Source organism: Lepidochelys olivacea (genome assembly GCF_965140295.1).
Source record: "Lepidochelys olivacea isolate rLepOli2 genome assembly, chromosome: 9".
NCBI classification, from domain to species: domain Eukaryota; kingdom Metazoa; phylum Chordata; order Testudines; family Cheloniidae; genus Lepidochelys; species Lepidochelys olivacea.
The window spans coordinates 48,298,127-48,316,272 of record NC_140419.1 but is presented as its reverse complement, the minus strand read 5'-3'; the positions used below and the strand labels follow the sequence as shown (position 1 = coordinate 48,316,272).

The window sequence follows — 18,146 nt, the reverse complement described above, 5'->3', positions numbered from 1 at the left end:
CTAAGAAAAAAAATTGTCGAGCACCCTTCTCTGAGGTTTTTCCTGTCCCATGAGGAAAGGCGTGACCCAGAGTGATCTTGGTCACTTGGTAAACTAGTGCAAGCAAATAATGTGTGTGTTTTAATACAAGTAGTAAATGTCAACGTTTACATTTAGGAACAAAGAATGTAGGCCATACTTGCAGGATGGGGGATTCTATCCTGAAGAAGATATGGCGGGCTGTGGTGGATAATCAGAAGAACATGAGCTCCCAATGTGATGCTGTGGCCAGAAGAGCTACGGCTACCGTGGAATGCATAATTAGGGGAAGGTAGAGTAGGAATAGAGAAGTTATTTTACCTCTGTATTAGACACTAATGCAACCACTGCTGGAATACTGTGTCCAGTTGTGATGTCCACAATTGAAGAAGGATGTTGATAAATTGGAGATGGTTCATAGAAGAGCCACAAGACTGATTAAAAGATTAGAAAACATGCCTTATAATGGTAAGACTCAAAGAGGTCAATCTATTTACCTTAAAGTGAAGGTGTGACTTGATTATAGTCTATCTACCTGGGGAACAAATATTTAATAATGGGTTCCTCCAACGTAGCAGAAAAAGGTCTAACATGATCCAATGCCTGGAAGTTGAAGCTAGACAAATTCAGACTGGAAGCAAGGCATAAATACCCTCACTGTAAAAAATTGAACTACTAGAACAATTTAGCAACAGTCATGGTGGATTCTTCATCACTTGTAATTTTTAAATCAAGACAGGACTTTTTTCTAAAAGAGCTGTTCTAGTATAAAACAGAATTATTTCAGGCAAGTTCTATGGTCTGTGTTATACAGGTCAGAATAGATTGGTCAGAACAGTGGTCCCTTCTGGATTTAGAATCCATAAGTAGTCTCTACAGGCTTTAAGGGAGCAATAGGATTTGCAGATAAATTCTCTATTATCAAAAAATTTCAGAAACAAAAACCCAACTTGGTCCCCTAATAGCCTCCCTGGCAGGTTCTAGCAGCAGCCAAGGCCCCAGTGACTACCTTGGAGTGGGGCTGGCCTTAGACTTCTTTGCTACTGGATGAGAAAGTGTTCCAAGGCAGTACAAAGGGCACAAAAAGGCTAGCTACAATCAGGCTCCAAGAACAGAACCAAGATCGTTGCTCTCTGCAGAGAAGCTGCTATTATCTCCGGTCAGTCGCTGATAGTAGTGTAATCCCTGCAAAGCCAGAACAGAGGGTGGGGAAAGTGAGAGCAGTTCCTGGATGGAGAACTGGGTACCAAAATCTTTCCTTGTCCAAACTGGTGAAGCTCCTTGATTCGACAGGTTACCAAAGACACTTACTGAGCCATTAATGTTGAATTTCAAAAAAATCTTGGAGCAGCAAGGAAGTTCCAAAAGACTGGAAGAAAGCTAGTATTGCTGCAACTTTTAAAAAGAGTAAACAAGATGACCTAGGTAATTATAAGCCTGTCAGAGCTTGACCTGGATCCCAGGCAAGATAATACAGCGGTTGAGCAACCCAGTTTCTATACTATTCGAGCCCCTACATCAGCAGAAAACTATTTTACTAAAGTAATCCAAACATTTCATCTGACATGATCCTTAGAATCATAGAATATTAGGGTTGGAAGAGACCTCAGGAGGTCATCTAGTCCAATCCCCTGCTCAAAGAAGGATCAACACCAACTAAACCATCCCAGCCAAGGCTTTGTCAAGCCGGGCTTTAAAAACCTCTAAGGATGGAGATTCCACCACCTCCCTAGGTAACCCATTTCAGTGCTTCACCACCCTCCTACTGAAATACTGTTTCCTAATATCCAACCTAGACCTCCCCCACTGCAACTTGAGACCATTGCTTCTTGTTCTGTCATCTGCCACCACTGAGAACAGCCTAGCTCCATCCTCTTTGGAACCCCCCCATCAGGTAATTGAAGGCTGCTATCAAATCTCCCCTCACTCGTCTCTTCTGCAGACTAAATAATCCCACTTCCCTCAGCCTCTCCTCATAAGTCATGTGCCCCAGCCCCCTAATCATTTTCGTTGCCCTCTGCTGGACTCTCTCCAATTTGTCCACATCCCTTCTGTAGTGGGGGGACCAAAACTGGACACAATACTCCAGGTGTGGCCTCACCAGTGCCGAATAGAGGGGAATAAACACTTCCCTCGATCAGCTGGCAATGCTCCTATTAATACAGCCCAACATGCCGTTGACCTTCTTGGCAACAAGGGCACACTGCTGACTCATATCCAGCTTCTAGTCCACTGTAATCCTCAGGTCCTTTTCTGCAGAACTGCTGCTTAGCCAGTCAGTCCCCAGCCTGCAGCGGTGTATGGGATTCTTCCATTCTAAGTACAGAACTCTGCACTTGTCCTTGTTGAACCGCATCAGATCTCTTTTGGCCCAATCCTCCAATTTGTCTAGGTGACTCTGGACCCTATCCCTACCCTCCAGCGTATATACCTCTCCCCACAGCTTAGCGTCATCTGCGAACTTGCTGAGGGTGCAAATCATCCCATTATCCAGATCATTAATAAAACGTTGAACAAAACCGGCCCCAGGACCGATCCCTGGGGCACTCCGCTTCATCCTGGCTGCCAACTAGACATCGAGCCGTCAATCACTACCCATTGAGTCAGACAATCTAGCCAGCTTTCTATCCACCTTATAGTCCATTCATCCAATCCATACTTTTTTAACTTGCTGGCAAGAATACTGTGGGAGACCATATCAAAAGCTTTGCTGAAGTCAAGATATATCACATCCACAGATAGGAGATAGTTTACAAGTAATTTCTACACTCATTTAACAGCATTAATATGGAAACATCTTACTACAAACACCAAAGGCGATATGATGAGGCAATGTAAGAATAGCTTATATTCCTCCATTAACTGAAACATAAACAGCAGCAAGAGAACATGCCAAGAAAAATTAACCCCAATTCTAACTATTGATCATACTATTCACATCGCACATTACATATGGGATGGGGATAGTGTAATTTATCGCATTTAATGGGGAATTATTCATTTAAAACCAATGAACAGCGAGTGTAAGGAATATCCAAGCACACAGATTTTCCCCCGGCTGTATTTAGAAACAAAGCCCTACTAGGTTATTTTATCCACCCATCCACCTGCCAATAAAGGATTGTGCTGAATATTCAAATGATTTGTCCAGTCTAATTTTAAGTGATTCAAGTGGCAGGAGATTACTCCAGTCTAACTGACCTCTCTGTTATTAAGTATACCTTTGGTCAATTTTAATCAACTTATATCTATAGACATGCCATTGTTAAACCCTAAACAATTACTCCTCCTTGGAGTATTTCATTCCCTTTAAATACTGACCATACGTATGGTTATATCCCTGTTAGTTATTGCACCGTACATATTTTAGGTTTTTTTAAACCTTTAGTAGCTCTAAATATATTCCTCCAGGTGCTAAAGTATTTTTCCCCAGTTCAGCAGCATTTTTTGGATACCGAGACCTAGAACTCTAAATAGTACCCTAGATGTGATATGACATGGGTCAGACACAGAACAACTGTCACTTTTTTGATCAGTGAAGAAATTTCTCTGTATTATACTATACAAAGTGCTATTGGCTGTTTTTGTCATTAATATTGAACGACCAGATCATGTCTAATTTGCTTTGCACAAAAGCTTAAGATATTTCTAGTTCAGTAACGTACCATTCCCTTCTGAGCATTAGACCAGGAGAAAAGAGTCAGAGGATCTTCTCAAACTATGCTGAAATATCCTATTTTTGACACTCCAGCCTCCTTCCCTCACACCCAGCTCACTTTTCTCATCTACTTGTCACATCTTCCCATCGTTACCATTATTATGATTACAGTGGAGCCTTGTAGCTATACCTTAGTTAGGGTTGTGTTCTAAAATGAGTTTAAAATCTTTTTCTCTCCTAAATATAAAAGTCCTTTTAGAATGAATTTCACACACGGTTAGTTTTTACACATTTTCTCTTGCTGAATTAAATACTGAATATCTGAAATTGGGCTTTTTATTAACTTTGCCCTTGGCAGTCCAACCTTTCACTGTTAACAGTGAAACTATTTACTACATAATTAGGTAGAGAGATGTAACCCTCTACTTTACATCTGATGTAATATTTACGTGTAATTCCATTTTGGGTTATTTTTAAGAATTATTCATAATAGTTGAAACTACGTATGACAAATTTTTGTCAAATATACTCTTCTCTGTTTTATAGATAAAAAACAGACTCCATCAATATAGTTACATTTTTCAGTCAGATTCTATGCTACTAGGCAGAAGATTTTATATATGGGGGTCTGGCACACAGCACTGACGTGAAGTGTACACTTCTCCATCCCCGACAGATTTGCCCCTCTTATTTAATCATCTACCTTTAAGCATGAAAAAACCACATTAATATACAAAAAATTAATTGTAAAATAGTCAAGTTAACTTGCACTACATACAATACACCTGAGACAAACATGAAAAAGCGAGGAAAGAAAAAGGTTAAGCCATTACAGCACATACCCTTCAATGCTCTAGCCACAACCATACACTTTACCATTATCACAATTACCCATCACCACAAATCCCACACCACAACCTTAACTCCTCTGTAATGTCACCAGGTATAATTCATGTTTTGCGTCTGTACCAAGACTATGTATCCCTAAGGCATTAGCTATTTGAGGCTGGAAGATTGATCAATGGAGCTTACCTTTAAGAATGTATTAACATGCAATGGAACCTCTGGCTGGCACTCCTGATACCTAGAAAAGCAAAAATCAAGTGTGTATTAGGTTTCTCCTGCCAACCAATTCCACAATGCCAACAAAGCTTGAGATATAAAGCATGACCTCAAATCTGAACCACCACTTCCAGATGGAAATTTAGGAGCTCTCCAAACAAACATTTGAACATAAGAACGGCCATACTGGGTCAGACCAAAGGTCCATCCAGCCCAGTATCCTGTCTACCGACAGTGGCCAATGCCAGCTGCTCCAGAGGGAGTGAACTTAACAGGTAATGATCTAGTGATCTCTCTCCCGCCATCCATCTCCACCCTCTGACAAACAGAGGCTCGGGACACCATTCCTTACCCATCCTGGCTAATAGCCATTAATGGACTTAACCTCCATGAATTTATCCAGTTCTCTTAAACCCTGTTATACTCCTAGCCTTCACAACCTCCTCAGGCAAGGACTTCCACAGGTTGGTACCTGTTTTGGATTCATAATTTAATCACTGCCAATACAGCCATCCTCCATTTTCAGATGTGGTGGACAGAATGACAGAATGTAAAATGAGCCAAAGGTTAGTTATGAGGAATTTTCTGAAAGGAACCTAAGGCTCTTCCACCAATCTTCAGAAACTGAACATGAAAAATTCTTCTGTTTAACACAAGGATTCACCCACAGGTGTTAATCGTTCAGTTCTGCAGAGACAAAGGAATAAACACCTTGTGTGCTCAAGCAAATTTTAATTACTTGCAGTAGGACTGAGGCCATAGGCTACTTTCAGTTAAAATGGTCACCATTTCCTTACAGCCTGTACAATAGATTAGAATGTCCATATCAGGGTAAAAGGGGTGTTTCTGAGGAGTAACTGCATATCCTGTGCTCAGAGGTAACAGCCTTGGCTAATTTGTGAGTTTGGTATGTTTCTGTAAGGACCTTGTGATTGGGTTTTCAAGCCTCTCCAGGCCATGTGTGTGATCTCTCCAGGTGTTTTTAAAATTCTTCTTCTTAACGAAGGAGTTGTGCTGACCCAATTATACAACCTATATAAGCCAGCTGCAAAGGGAGCTTTGAATCAGAGAACAGTGAATCAATTCTGAAGCACTTAGAGAAGAGGAAAAAGTGATCAGGAACAGTCAGCATGGATTCACCAAGGGCAAGTCATGCCTGACTAATCTAATTACCTTCTATGATGAGATAACTGGCTCTGTGGATGAGAACGTGATGAGGAGTGGACATGTTGTTCCTTGACTTTAGCAAAGCTTTTGACACAGTCTCCCACAGTATTCTTGCCAGCAAGTTAAAGAAGTATGGGCTGGATGAATGGACTATAAGGTGGAGAGAAAGTTGGCTAGATTGTCGGGCTCAAAAGGTAGTGATCAATGGTTCCATGTCTAGTTGGCAGCCGGTATCAAGTGGAGTGCCCCAAGGGTCGGTCCTTGAGCTGGTTTTGTTCAATATCTTCATAAATGATCTGGAGGATGATGTGGATTGCACCCTCAGCAAGTTTGCAGATGACACTAAACTGGGAGGAGAGGTAGATACGCTGGAGGGTAGGGATAGGGTCCAGAGTCACCTAGACAAATTGGAGGATTGGGCCAAAAGAAATCTGATGAGGTTCAACAAGGACAAGTGCAGAGTCCTGCACTTAGGACGGAAGAATCGAATGCACCGCTACAGACTAGGGACCGAATGGCTCGGCAGCAGTTCTGCAGAAAAGGACCTGGGGATTACAGTGGATGAGAAGCTGGATATGAGTCAACAGTGTGCCCTTGTTGCCAAGAAGACCAATGGCATTTTGGGCTGTATAAGTAGGGGCATTGCCAGCAGATTGAGGGACGTGATCGTTCTCCTCTATTCGACATTGGTGAGGTCTCATCTGGAGTACTGTGTCCAGTTTTGGGCCCCACACTACAAGAAGGATGTGGAAAAATTGGAAAATGTCCAGCGGAGGGCAACAAAAATGATTAGGGGGCTGGAGCACATGACTTATGGGGAGAGGCTGAGGGAACTGGGATTGTTTAGTCTGCAGAAGATAAAAATGAGGGGGGATTTGATAGCTGCTTTCAACTACCTGAAAGGGGGTTCCAAAGAGGATGGATCTAGACTGTTCTCAGTGGTAGCTGATGACAGAACAAGGAGTAATCGTCTCAAGTTGCAGTGGGGAAGGTTTAGGTTGGATATTAGGAAAAACTATTTCATTCGGAGGGTGGTGAAACACTGGAATGTGTTACCTAGGGAGGTGGTGGAATCTCCTTCCTTAGATATTTTTAAAGTCAGGCTTGACAAAGCCCTGGCTGGGATGATTTAGTTGGGGTTTGGTCCTGCTTTGAGCAAGGGGTTGGACTAGATGACCTCCTGAGGTCCCTTCCAACCCTGATATTCTATGATTCTATGAACAGGCAAACACTAACAGGAGTGTTTGAAGGAATTTGCAGCAGGGAATTTGCTTATCTTCTACCTAGGTACATTTCTACATGAGTAATAATGGACAACATTGGAACAGTATTTGCAGTCTGGGAGGAGATGTACATGTTTTCCTTCCTGACTGAAGGCACAAGAAAAGTTTTCCTGAATGTGAAATGCAAGTTGATGGGAAGAAAAGATTTGTGGTCTTGAAGAACCATCAATCTGACAGCACCAAAGAGAATGAAGACTTCTTGAACAACAAGATCTAGAAATCATCGCCACAGATTCAACAAGGGAAGGAATTAGCAATGAAGGAGTCGAAAGTAGAAATCAGAAAAAGAGGATTGGCAGTTTATGATCACTAGAGGAAAGTGAACCAGAAGGCCTTCTACATAGCAGAATACATCATCAAGTACGGTTTAAAAAAGAGAAGTTCATGAAGAATAGGTCCATCACTGGCGATTAGCCAGGATGGGCAGGGATGGTGTCCCTAGCCTCTGTTTGTCAGAAGCTGGGAATGGGCGACAAGGGATGGATCACTTGATAACTTGTTCTGTTCATTCCCTCTGGGGCACCTGGCATTGGCCACTGTCAGAGGATAGGATACTGGGCTAGATGGACCTTTGGTTTGACCCAGTATGGCTGTTCTTATGTAGTCTACAAGGCATCTGCAGAAAAATCTCTCTTTGAAATTTCACTAGACGAACAAAATAAGAGCTGCAAGGGACACATATGAGGATGGCTGCTCAGCTCAATCCAGAAGGACATCACACCTGCTCAAGAGAAGATGAGAACAGTCCCTGTTTTCAGGGACTCCATGTTAAGAAAAGTGGGTAAAAAATTCTGCAAGAGACAAAAAAAGGACAGAAGAATTGTGTGCCGTCTTCCCGGAATTAAGAGAAGAGATATGATAAGATGGCATTCTGAAGTTGATGCACAAAACTCCGCTGGCAATTAAACAAACTGGCACGAGTGACATGACATTATGCTTCAAAGATTATTGAACACTTCAGGGATCTTGGAAGGGAGGAAAGGCCAGGTGATATTTTTGGAGATCCCTCTTATCCCATGAGCAAAGGGGAGGTGAACCTCTGGGCTAGGTAAGTGATATAGAGTAGAGGGATTTGTTTTCATGGAATGTTAGCCACGTTACATGGAAGAGAGATCTAGAGAGTTGGGATGGCCTTCATCACAATGGCACAGAAATCAATCTTGTGGAATAGACTAGTTAGATTATTTGGAAGACATTTAATAACAAACAGTAATGTGGTAAACACAATACAAATGCTATGCAATGCAGACTAAAGGAGTCACAAACATCATGAATCATGGGGTGTAAAGAAAACAAATATAAATTACTGCAAAAAGTACAGAAATTAGAAGTTCAGGCAATTATCAGCATATAAGCTATATTCTTCCACCCAGACAGACCTCACCATTGCCACGACTGTACGTCAAAGACCACAGCTTTAAATTTCAGCCTTTTAGTGATGCCATCCATATAAAGCCTTCATTAACTACCACCACCAAGCATAAACAACAACAACTTGATGAAGGGAATATGCGCAGAAGGACAGGAAGGGGTGTAGTTTGTTGTGTCCATTTCTTCAGCCAGAATGGCCCTCAGCCTTCATCATTGGAATCAGATGTTTTTAGAAAATTCATGCTGCTTATTAATTATAATTCCATCATATCCTAGTGCTTACATAGGACTCAAAGGGACCTCCTGGATCATTGAGTCCAGTCCCGATATTGCAAGCAACCATGTCATACTCCCATTCATAAATTTATCAAACTCCATCTTAGAACAAGTTAGATTTTTTTCTCTCACTATTTCTATTGGAAGGCTATTCCAGAATCTCACTCCTCTCACGGTCAGAAACCTTCTTCTAATTTCCAACCTAAACTTTTTCATGGTTAGCTCACACCCATTTGCTCTTGTTCCAACATTGTCCTTTAATGACTAGAATTGTGCACAGTATTCCAGATGAGGTCTCATCAGTGCCTTGTACAATGGCATTAACACTTCCTTATATCTACCAATTCACCTCACATATCCTAGGATCACATTTGCTTTTTTTTTACAAATGCATTTCTTTGGTAGCTCATAATTATCCTGTAAACTAATACATCCAGGTCTTTTTTCTCCTCTGCTGCTTCCAACTGATGAACCGGCAACTTATAGCAGTAATTCTTGCTATAGCTCCTAAGTACACGATCTTGCACTTTGTACTATTAAATTTCGTCTAATTTCATCCAGTACTCTAGGTCATCCAATTCTTCCTGTATAATATTCTGATCCTCCTCTGTATTGACAACGCCTCCCACCTTTGTGTCATCAGAAAATTTCATTAGCACATTCCTACCTTTTGTGGTAAGATAATAAAAAACATTAAAATAAGATTGGTCCAAATACTTGAGGAACTTGACTAGTAACCTCCCTCCAGCATAATCTGTTATCTCCCATTTAGCCTATTCCTTACTCATTTTATTATTCTTGTATTAATCCCCATCTTCTCCAACAAAACTGATAATTTCCCTTGTGGTACCAGGTCAAGTGCTTTATTAAAATGCAAACAGACTAGACCTACTATATTTCCCTTATCTAAAAAATCATTCCTCTTTCTCAAAGAAAAGTATCATGTTAGTCTGGCACAGTCTACCTGTGCAGACCTTTGTTGCATTTTGTCCCATTTTTCACTTAACTCCATATTTCTAATTATTCTTTCCTGCAAAATTTGGTTCAAAAGTCTTGCATTCTATTGAAGTCAGACTAACAGGTCACTAGTTGCCCGAATCACCTTTTTCCCCTTCTTAAATACAGCTACAATGTTAGTTATTCTCCACTCCAGTTTTGATAGATTTATTTAAAAACTTTGCTATTGGACTTGCAACTTCATAGATTCCAAGGCCAGAAGGGACCATTTTGATCATCCAGTCTGACCTCTGTATAATGCAGGCCATAGAACTTCCCCAAAATAATTCCCACAGCCTATCTTTTAGAAAAACATCCAATCTTGGTTTAAAAATGGTCAGTGATGGAAAATCCACCACGATGCTTGGTAAATTTTTCCAATGGTTAAATACCCTCACTGTGAAAAATGTATGCTTTGCTTCCAGTCTGAAGTTGTCTAGCTTCAACTTCCAGCCATTGGATAATATTATGTCTTTCTCTGCTAGATTGAAGAGCCCATTATTAAATATTTGTTCCTCAGGTAAATATTTATAAACTGTAATCAAGTCACTTTTTAGCCTTCTTTGTTCAAATTGGGACTCTTCTATGAACCCTCTCCAATTTATCAACATCCTTCTTGAATTAAGGACACCAGAACTGGACACAGTACTCCAGCAGCAGTTGCATTAGTGCCAAATACACAGGTAAAATAACTTCTCTATTCCTACTCAAGGTTCCATTATTTATGCATTCCAGAACAGCCTTAGCTCTTTTGGCCACAGCATTACATTGGGAGCTCAAGTTCCACTGATTATCCATCACAGCCACCGCTTCCTAGGATAGAGTCCCCCATCCTGTAAGTATGGCCTATATTCTTTGTTCCTAGATGTATACATTTACGTGCAAGCATATTGTTTGCTTGCACCCCATCTACCCAGCAATCCAGATCATTCTGAATCAGTGATCTTTCTTCTTCATTATTTACCATTCCTCAGTCTGCATGTCATCCACTATCATCAGTGACAATATTACTTTTTCTTCCAAGTATTTGATAAGAATGTTACATAACATTGGGCTAAGAACGAATCCCTATGGCACTCCGCTGGAAACACCCACGTGATGACAATTCCTCATTTATAGACACACTCTGAAACCTCTCTGCAGTTAGCCAGTTTTTAATCCATTTAATATATGCCATGTTAATTTTATTTTGTTCTAGTTTTTTTAATCAAAATTTTATGCGGCACCAAGCCAAATGACTCAGAAAAGTCTATTACATGAATGCTATTACCTTTATCAACCAAACTTATCTCATAAAAAAAATCAAGTTAGTTTGACAGGATCTATTTTCCATAAACCCACGTTGATTTTTGTTCATTACATTACCCTATGTTAATTCTTTATTACTCAAGTGCCGTATTTACGGCATCATTATCTTGCCTGAGATTGGCATCAGGCTAACAGGCCTATAATTATCCAGGTCATCCCATTTACCATTTAAAAAATTGGTCCACCATTAAGTTTCTTCTGGTTTTCTGCAATTTCCCCGCTACTCCAAGCATTACTGAAAATCAACAGGTCCAGTGAGCTCCCCAACCGTTTTAAAACTCCTGGATGCAAGTTATCTAGATCTGCTAATGTAAAAAAATTACAAATTTGGTGCCAATTTTTTCAGCATACTAGGACGGACATTTATCCAATCCCCCAGACTTGAATGTTAAGCTTTTTGAGTTTGTTTCCACCTCAAGGTGGTAATTCATATTTCTATATACTCATTCCTATTTAGCCATCCTGCCTTTGCTTCCATGTTCTACATTATCATCCTTATTAAATACTGAGGCAAAGTATTTGTTAGTTTTTGGGCCACACCTGCACTATCCTTAATCTCTACCCCACCCTACCTAGCCATCCCAGCTACACAGCAAGCCCACTTCTCTTCTTGCTCTCTTTTTATTTATATGGCTAAAGAACCTTTTACTATTTGCTTTAATTTCCTATGCAAAGCCTTATTCAGTTTCACTTTTGACAATTCTCACTTTGTCCCTACAGTTTTTGACCTCCAATATCTATTAGCTTCCCCACCCTCTTTTTTTTTTTTTTTTAAACGCAATCTCTTCTTCCATTTTTTTTTGGTCTCTCTGCTTACCCCTAATATCTTTTCTGAGGGGTCAGTCAGTATATCACGTCTGGAGCCCTTCCCTACAAATTCCTCCCTCTTGCTTCGGTTGCATATTCTGAACAGTTTTTGTATCTTTGACTTAAATTCCAAGCATCCTTCACATTTAAGTCCCTCAGCTCTTCAGTCCAGACGATTTCATTCTCTTAGTTTCCCAAAATGGCCCCTTTAGAAATCAAACACTTTTTTTTACACTATTTTTCCATTTAATTTAAACTGAATCAACTCATGATCACTCAATCCAAGTTTATTTTCTATGACCAGCTTTCTATAATGTTCTTACTACTTACCAAAATCAAGTAAAAAACAGACCACCTCTGATGGCTCACTGGTTAAAGAAGTCTATTTCATCCAGGACTCTACCATTATTAACATTTGCTCTCCAATCTATATCTGGGAAGTTAGTGTCCCATAATGAAAGAATTTCTCTAGTAATATTAAAGAGATCTTTATACATACTCAAACCCAAACTCAGAGGCCTACAGAAGGCCACTAATGCTACCCCAATAGAACATTTTTCTATCCTTCCCCAAGGCAATTTTAACTTCAACAGACTGTACAGAAGTAAGTGATAGAATGGATAAAACAGCCTAGCAGATTACTGATAGATAAACAACACTACGCCACCTTTACTTGATTTAAATTCCTCCTGAACAGCACACACCATCCAGTACCTGTACTTGAATTTACAAACAGGACTTGTGAGTCAATTGCCAAATGTGACTGGACAAATGTAGGTACTGCTATAACATCCAGTGACGTTTACAAGTATCTTATTTTATTCATGTAGCTTTACAGAGTAAGATAAATTCTTTTAAAACCTAAAATACAACACAGTTTAATAATACAAACCAATTAAGTAGACAAAGTTAAAACTCAGCCTACTCTAAAAGCATCAGCAAACTCCCTGAGAAATGATCCCCAATCTTTCCAGCCTGCCTCTCCACACAAAAGCCTTGAGGGAAAAAAAAGACGAACTCAGCCTCTGCCAGATTATCAGAAGGAGGGAAATCCAGGAGTCATGGATCACTCACTGAGAAAATCATGCCATTGGACCCAACATTTATATCTGAAGCTGGGTTTTTTGAAGAGTACTGATTCATCTTTTTCATCAGGGAAAATCCTGCATCGAGACAATCTTTGTGGTAGCTAGGGACCCAAATCATTAACCAGGGTAGATCGGATTTAAATCAAATTGATTTGAATCATGATTTAAATCACTAGTCAGGAAGATTCGATTTAATCATGGATTTCTACATAAAAGTGCATTCTCGTTTGTTGTTATAACCTTAAGACATATTCTTCGCAACTCAGAGACAGATGAAGGGTTCATTTTTAGAAGGTACACACTATACATTTTTAAGTGATTTATTTTGAAAACTTTTCAGGTTAGTTTTACAGCTATATCAGAAAATGAATGATTGTTTGGTTATTTCATTTACCAAAGGTAACTGAAGCAGATATTTATGAAGTCATTGGGAGGTGAACTATCTCCAATTCATCAGGTTAATCCTTAATATTTTGAGGTATTTCTTGCCATGCTGTATTAGGAGGAGAACATCACCAGACAGACATTTAAATTGTTTTATTTAGCTAAAACAACGTTATGTATTCTGGATTTTTTTCTTCAACAGCAAACATGTAATATTTTAACAAAACAAGCATATGAAGTTTTGAATTTAGTTAAACATTCAAGTTTTTTAAAATCAGGTTTCTTTTTGTTAAAATTGTTTTAAACTAAAATAGTTAAATGAATTTTAAAAAAAATTAAATTGACGATGTCAGCCAGGGCAACATGAGAAACTTAAAATATTGGCTTCTGCAGCTAATTCAGTCATCTTCATCTTCATTTTCCTGTTTGTTCATAATCTGGAAAAGAAAAACAAGCTTTCCTACTTTTTCAGGTCCCAAAAGATTTCTCAATTTGGAATGAACTAATCCAAAGGAAACAAATAATCTTTCTACACCGGCAGAAGAAGCTACTTCTGTTAAAAGCGGGATCATCACTTCAACAGTCTCTGAATCTAAGTGCTTAAATGACTTCCATTCGTTCACTGGTGTGACTTTCTTTAAAATATCATCAAACACATTTCTTGAATGGTTCACCCTTAGCTCTGAAGTTTATTATAGTTGACATTATGGAGGGATGATTGCTGGATGTCCATGTCATAACCAACTCCTCTTCTTCAGCAGTTAAAGTTTGACCCTGGTACCGAGTATTGAGAATATTTGCAAGAAAATGAGCTGGAAATAGTGCTTGTCCCATTCGTTCTTTTAATTATTGTAATTTAACTCTGTCATTGCTTATTTCTCTTTTTAAGATCTCACTCAGTTCCTTCCAAATTTCAACAGCGCCAGCAATAAAACAGCTATTTTTCTGCATTTTGTTCAAGGCTACAGAAACAGGCTTCAGGATACTCACCATGTGTTCAACGTTTCTCTTCAGCCCAACGTTGAGAACGTGGGCTGTGACGGTGCCATCTATTTTTTCACAATTTTGTTCACAAACTGTCATCAGATTAGGCCAGTTCTTGATACAGTGCTCAAAACAGTCCACTACTGAGTTCCATCGCACGTCTTATGGGAGAGTTAGCTTGGTTCCTCCCACTTTTTTCAGAGCACCTGCTGCAAAGTGGTTGTTATGGAAGTATTTTGTAATTTCAACAACATCAGCCTTTATTACTGGAACATTGAAGTCTTTGGCTAGGAGGTGCATCAAATGAGCACTGCAACCGTATGTTATTAGCTTGGGACTCTCTTCTAAATAATTTCTTCTCATCTTGATTACATTTGCAGCATAGTCTGTGACCAAGCTGCATACCAGACATTTGAATTTTTTTTCATAGTTTGTTATATCTTTTCCTGCTACTTCTTGTAAGTATTCTGCTGTGTGTGCATTTCCTGATGTATCAATTGTTTCTGTAAGGAAGACATTCCCTTCTTCTGTTGTCACACAAGCACATACAACAGGATCATTGTGGACATTGCTCCACCCATCAAGACTCAGGTTAACAATTTCACCCCCTAAACATTTCGCACACTGCTCAATTTCTCTTTCGTGCACTTTATCCAGCAATTTGCCTGCAACATCTGCTCTGTTGGGTGGACTGTATCCTGGTCTTAATGACTGGACCATATTAATGAAGTGTGGGTTCTCAATCAAACAGAAAGTAGAGTTTGTTGCAAAAACAAACCGGGCAATTTTTTCATCAATTACCCCATTTTGTAATCTGCTAGTTCTTATCACAAACTTATCTATGGTTGTTTCTGGATGATGAAGATTTTTTTTTCTTTTTGCTACAGGTGATATACTGTGGCTATGTGACATACATGATGTGACTGACACTATCATTGGCAGATAACTCTGAAACTATAGAAAATGATGGTGGTCTTGAAGGTGGATAGTCTTCAGAATTCTGTATGCTGAGGGTGGATTCTCCTAAACAAAGTAAGTCAATGCAGGTATTTAATTAGTATTACTATACTGCTCATTTAGTATTACTCATTGCATTCACTGACACTCAGTACTACTTTAAAGCTGAAATTGTAAAAGGAAGATCTGAATATTTCAGCTATTTTTTTTTTTTTTAGTAATTTAGTAATTTATTGTAGAATAACTATATTTTTTGCTCAAACATGAGAATTCCAGACTCGTCCAGAACGAAGACAGGCAGTCCTTAAGAAAAAGTATGAAATAAAGTTTACCAACCTGAAGATCCTGCATGTTCAGACATGTTCCTTTCATCATCTTCAACACAGCTTCCTCCTGAGAAGGAACACTTCTCATGATGCTGTTTCATTCGGGAAACCAGACCTTGCATTTCTTTGTTGCACTGTTTACATTTTGCACGTGTGCCTGTCTTACCCACAGGTAGAGGAACTTCATTAAAATATTCCCAAACTGGGTCTCTTTTACAGCCTGCTGCCATTATAGGTTTTCCCTTCTACCGAGAGAATGGTATGGTAGATCTCAAATCAATGAAGGCTACACTCAGGAAGACCTCAAGACTTCTAGAATATGCTGCTCAAACAGTTTCACTTTTGTTTCTACTGCCTGTCCCTCCCTTCTCACATTTATCTCCAGACTTCTTCTCCTTGTCCAGATCTATTCCGCCCTCAACAATCTTCTATTCATTGAACTTTCTGAAACTTTGCACTTTTAGAGAGAGGTAAGGGATTGACTCTGTGTACACAAATTTGCAGAGGGACAATAGGGTTGAGGTCTGTTATTTCTCACCTCTATATATTATTTATTTAAAAATATTTTTGCTGTTAACATGCACATTATCTCTGGAGACAAGTCCACAGTTTGAGAACTGTAAAACTAGGCATCTCTGATGGTATCTTCTAGACTGAGCCTCATTGGGTAGATAGAAAGATTAACCTAAATAATCTGTACAGAAGCCCTTGGAGCCCCATAAGATTGGATCTCTAATCCATGACCTATTGGAACTTGCTAACTTTTTCTTAAACATTACATGAATATATTGTTTCATACTATAGAATTAGAATTTATAATCCCTATTCCATAATGAGATATCTTTGAGCTATAATGTATCTTAATTAAAGCTATCTTTAGGTAGGTTTTCCTCAACAAGCATTTTATCAAAAAAAATCCGATTTAAATAAAAAACAGAATTATTTATTTATTTATTTATTAAATCACTGAATTATCCACCCTGTCATTAACACAAATTGTACCCGGAAGGAATGGATTCATTAGGCCTATAACCACACAACTATACAAATCTAAAAGGAGGCATAATTTTGTGCCTATATGCTAGTTTTTAGCAAATTGTTTCCACAGAAACGACTGTGGAAACACCTAAAATAAAAGGGATGAGTTTACCTCTCTCATCTACTTTTATCCTATTTATGTTTTCTTTTTCTACCCTCTCATTCTTTCCTTTCTCACCACTAAACTTATTAGTATTGAACTTTAGTGTTTGAACAAAAGAAAATGTATTTCTATATTCTATTAGTTTTATTCACAAAGTTTAGTAACATTTTACAGCTATAAAAAATTGCACTTGAAAATTAGAATATATGAGGAAACACAAACATTACGTTCTCCCTCCAAGAGCCACCATTGGGTGAGCAAGAAGACACATAGCTCATTAGTTGAAGTTTTCAAATAGTATCAGGTGTCATCTCATGTACAGTGCATCATAGGAATCTAATCAAGTGACAAAACATGGACAACTGTGGTCAAGTCCATATCAAAAAGCAAAAGTAAGTTCTTCTGGACAAGTTCCGGTGAAAAAGCCACAGTTACTCCCTGATCATATAATAGCAGCCTATGAACTAATGAAATGTCTAAATCACACACATCTTGATAAAAGACAAAATTGCATCAATCTCTGTTACCCCAGCCAACCAGCATCAACCATCTTGCACATACTGAGTCTTAGACCTCATTTAGCTCCTCTATCGCAACTACACACTGGGGAAGATGAGACTGCACAATACTGGTCCAATGAAAGTAGTACAAACCCACCCGAAAATCCTGGGTGTGTATGTGGGCAGCTAACCCAAACCACCCCTCATGCTACCCCTGACTACACTGCTACTTTTTGCCCACTAGCTCGAGCAGAGCTACCATGTGTCTGTCTACTCATGCTGAGAAGGAAACATTACTTGCCCTGTACAGTTACTGTAGTTCTTCGAGACGTGTATGCCTATAGGTGCTCCCCCACAGGTGGGCATGTGCCTCTCGAGCCCTTGATCAGAGATTTCCAGCTAGCAGTGTCTGCTCAGCCTGCACATGTGCCCTATACCTCCTTGTGGCAGACACCGAGGTGATATAGGGTCATGCAGGGGAAAATCGCCCTTAGTTCCTTCTCTATTCAATCATCTCCAAGGCAATAACCAAAGCAGAGGGGAAGGAGAGTAGATGTGGAGCATCAGATCTGACAGCATGGAGCAGTGAGTAATGCTTTGAAAATGTATGGACTGAAGTCTAAGTAGCAGCTCTACATATCTCAGATACTGGAACACTCTTCAAAAATGCTGCAGATGTTGCCTGCAATCTGTCTGAATGTGCGCTCACCCAGGAGGTGGAGGAGGACCAAGCACCTGCAAACTCATAACAGGTAAAGGTACAACCCGATACCTATTTTGAAAGTCTCTGAGAAGAAACAGGAGCACCCTCAGATCTATC

The 18,146-nt window shown here is 39.4% G+C and overlaps 1 protein-coding gene across 5 annotated transcripts in view; it reads right to left on the bottom strand.

Annotated features, from left to right (window-relative positions):
- STAG1 (STAG1 cohesin complex component) overlaps positions 1-18,146 on the bottom strand; it is a 381,779-nt gene that overhangs the window by 337,954 nt on the left and 25,679 nt on the right. For 4 of the 5 annotated variants that reach the window (XM_084638723.1, XM_084638721.1, XM_084638722.1 and 1 more), the window contains one exon: positions 4,709-4,760. The exons of the other annotated variant lie outside the window; for it this stretch is intronic. The gene's annotated coding sequence lies outside the window, so the exon portion shown is untranslated. The remainder of the gene's footprint in view (positions 1-4,708; positions 4,761-18,146) is intronic. 5 annotated transcript variants of the gene reach the window in all.